General features: G+C 49.0%; 1 protein-coding gene across 10 annotated transcripts in view; it reads left to right on the forward strand.

Annotated features, from left to right (window-relative positions):
• The first annotated feature begins 2,897 nt into the window (after positions 1–2,897).
• LOC110489366 (protein 4.1-like) overlaps positions 2,898–3,835 on the forward strand; it is a 115,901-nt gene continuing 114,963 nt past the window's right edge. For all 10 annotated transcript variants that reach the window (XM_036970783.1, XM_036970787.1, XM_036970790.1 and 7 more), the window contains exon 1: positions 2,898–3,042. The gene's annotated coding sequence lies outside the window, so the exon portion shown is untranslated. The remainder of the gene's footprint in view (positions 3,043–3,835) is intronic.

Below are 3,835 nucleotides of genomic sequence, written 5' to 3' on the forward strand. Positions count from 1 at the left end.
GGTGAGTATTCTATTGTATTATCAGGCTGGTTTGGTGGGTATTGTATTGCCAGGGTGATAGGGTGGGTATGGTAATGCCAGGGTGATAGGGTGGGTATTGTATTGCCAGGGTGATAGGGTGGGTATTGTATTGCCAGGGTGATAGGGTGGGTATTGTATTGCCAGGGTGGTAGGGTGGGTATTCTATTGTATTATCAGGCTGGTTTGGTGGGTATTGTATTGCCAGGGTGATAGGTAAGGTATTGAATTGGTGGTAATAGTGGAAGTGGATGGAGGTAATTAAAGACCACATGCTCAGCTGGAGCGACAATCACAGCTATCAATGGAGGTGGGAGGGAGAGGAGGTTGGAGGGAGAAGAGGGAAAGGAGTGAGGAACGTTCTGGAATAGGTGGTGACGACGCAAGAGGGGAGGGAGGTGGGCCATTTTGTGTGTGTGTGTGTGTGTGTGTGCGTGTGCGTGTGCGTGTGCGTGTGTGTGTGTGTGTGTGTGTGTGTGATAGAGCGAGAGTGAGAGTAAGCGAGAGAGAGAGAGAGAGAGAGAACGAGAGAGCAAAAGAAAGAGAAAGTGTGTGCTTGTGTCAGTGTGTGTGTGCCTGCCTTCTGCTCCCCCTGCTCCCCTCCTCTCTGGGGACCCTGCTCCCCTCCTCTCTGCTCCCCCTGCTCCCCTCCTCTCTGGGGACCCTGCTCCCCTCCTCTCTGGGGACCCTGCTCCCCTCCTCTCTGCTCCCCCTGCTCCCCTCCGGGGACCCTGCTCCCCTCCTCTCCCCTCCCCCTGCTCCCCTCCTCTCTGGGGACCCTGCTCCCCTCCTCTCTGCTCCCCCTGCTCCCCTCCTCTCTGCTCCCCCTGCTCCCCTCCTCTCTGCTCCCCTGCTCCCCTCCTCTCTGGGGACCCTGCTCCTCTCCTCTCTGCTCCCCCTGCTCCCCTCCTCTCTAGGGACCCTGCTCCTCTCCTCTCTGGGGACCTGCTCCTCTCCTTCTCTGGGGACCCTGCTCCTCTCCTTCTCTGCTCCCCCTGCTCCCCTCCTCTCTGGGGACCCTGCTCCCCTCCTCTCTGCTCCCCCTGCTCCCCTCCTCTCTAGGGACCCTGATCCTCTCCTCTCTGGGGACCCTGCTCCCCTCCTCTCTGTTCCCCCTGCTCCCCTCCTCTCTAGGGACCCTGCTCCTCTCCTCTCTGGGGACCCTGCTCTCCTCCTCTCTAGGGACCCTGCTCCTGTCCTCTCTAGGGACCCTGCTCCCCTCCTCTCTGGGGACCATGCTCCTCTCCTCTCTGGGGACCCTGCTCCCCTCTCTGGGGACCCTGCTCCTCTCCTCTCTGGGGACCCTGCTCCTCTCTGCTCCCCCTGCTCCTCTCCTATCTGGGGACCCTGCTGCTCTCCTCTCTGGGGACCCTGCTCCTCTCCTCTCTGGGGACCCTGCTCCTCTCCTATCTGGGGACCCTGCTGCTCTCCTCTTTGAGGACCCTGCTCCTCTCCTCTCTGGGGACCCTGCTCCCCTCCTCTCTGCTCCCCCTGCTCCTCTCCTCTCTGGGGACCCTGCTCCTCTCCTCTCTGGGGACCCGGTCTGGTGGGTGCTGTCATTTCACATCACTAGAGAGACGGCCCGCATGCACCTGCTCTTTACATTAGAGATGGGGGAGGTGTAACATTATGAGGCTAAAGAAAAGAAAACCAAAGATGGTCTATTATATTGACAAGATAGTCAAGTGACTGCTCTAACAATGGAAATACATGCAGGAGGCCAGATCAGGTGGAACCATTCTAGCCAATGAGAGGGCAGATACAAGTGTGGAAAAAAACAGGCCATAGAGATGGATAGAGGACGTGACCCCACTGAAGGTCTGTACCTTGGGGAAACCTTACCCCTGAGTATGTTTTGGAGAAAATGAGTGTCTAGGCTGTGTGAGATTGCCATTATATGTCACAGGAGCTCACAATGAGGACTGCTGATCATACAGCAATTTAACCATAGTAGCCTGACCTAGTGGCCATTCTGTTTCCACTGAATATTCCCCTAAGTACTTGGCTAAAAGTGTCAGATATGCCAGGTACTTTCACACTGCGCCCTTCAAGAGACTATGTCGACCCCTACGCAAATCTCCTCACCGAAGTTAGGTTGGTAGTCATTTATTTTAAGGGATCTCACGGTTTGTATTACACGTAGACTGCACAATACACACACGTGTTCTGGGGATTTAGCTTTAGCAAACCCTCCACCTGAGTGAGAAGGACTTTTTTGAGTGTGTTTAATGTTATTCATTATTAATTGATGGCTGAAAGGAACAAGGAGGGTCTTTGGGAGACGTGGATTCATTCACCTGATTCACCACATGAATGTAGGCCTAAAGGTGGGAAAGTCCGTCGCTGAGGGAATGGAACGCGTTGTATTCTATTCGAATATGAGCGCTGTTCTGTGCGCATCAGTGCGGTTTCCCCGAGCTGTGCGGAGCAGCTCTATCGTCACATCACGCTGTGTAGATGCTCCAGGGTTGCGGGCCTTGAACAATCACTCTTTTAGCAACCATGCTGTGAAAATGTACCTCTCGGACATTGAATTGATTCAGGTTAATTCCCTAGACCTATATACAATCAATGTTAAATTATGTAGGCTATATATAGGCTGCGTGCTTTCTTTACAAGCAATGTAGGTTTTGTTTTTTTGTCTATGTTATATAATCTGCTACATTTATCCCTGGAAATATATACATTGATTTTCTTAGCAAATGAACACATCATCTGTGTCCTTGGTTACGATGGTGCAGCCTTGGCGCTTGCCATCGAACACCAACCTCGAAACAGCCTGATTGGATTAGGCTGGTCTCTGCCCCGTTGCCCATTGGCCACTGCAATAAATACACATATCTCATTGCATACGAAGCCACCTCCTTTTTGCTAGAACCTAAACACATTTTAAAAAACATAGCCCGGATAATAACACACATGGAATTGCCACTCTGTTTATCCAATGCGTGAAAGTGATAGGCAACCAACCGTCGATATTCACTGAGGAGTATTTCTTTATTTTCATAACATATATAGAAAAAGGTAAGTGCAATGTGAAACTTTGCACATTAACAATGGATTATGTATTGTGTGATGCGAGGAAATAAATATGTTGAAATTTTTGTTCACATTCGGCGCCATTTTCGGACAGACCTTTTAAACACCTGCCGTCCGCCTGTTCTCGACACGTCTCCGGTGCTCGGATTGATTTTTATAAAACAACGTTGCATTCTAACCGATACATGTTTACCCGTTTCATTGATCGAAGGCGTGAGAATAGAAGTGATTTGTGCACCTCACAATAAAGATAATTATAGAATAATCTAGAATACGGCTGCTGATTTGAGGGTATGCATTGTGTTCGGCGTGGCAAAGTTCACAAATAGGAAACGTTGAAACAAATATGTAACATTTCTACTGATTCACAAATATTGGAAAATATTTCAAGTGTATTGGGGATAAGGGAAACGCGACTGTATAGCGATCCCATCAGATCAAAGAACTATGAATGGACCACCGCAATAGGACCGACCACATTGTAGTCAATGTCAAAACACTGCGTGTGTTGATAAAGATATTCTCACCTTCATATCAAATTATTTCTGTAATCAAAGGTTAAAAACTATCAAAGATTGTCTCGATTGGCTAATTATTGTCCCAATTAAACAGAGAAAATGAGATATCCTACATTCTTTTTTTTATTTTCTCTTTGTCTTCTTCTTTGACTCTCTTTTGCTAACATTTCACTGTGGCTTTGTGTAGCTTTCAAAATACTAATTTAATTATCCAGGCATTGAAAAGCCCAATCGCCTCTGTGATAATATCCTTTATTAAG

This window comes from Oncorhynchus mykiss, chromosome 32 (genome assembly GCF_013265735.2).
Source record: "Oncorhynchus mykiss isolate Arlee chromosome 32, USDA_OmykA_1.1, whole genome shotgun sequence".
Lineage (NCBI taxonomy): Eukaryota > Metazoa > Chordata > Actinopteri > Salmoniformes > Salmonidae > Oncorhynchus > Oncorhynchus mykiss.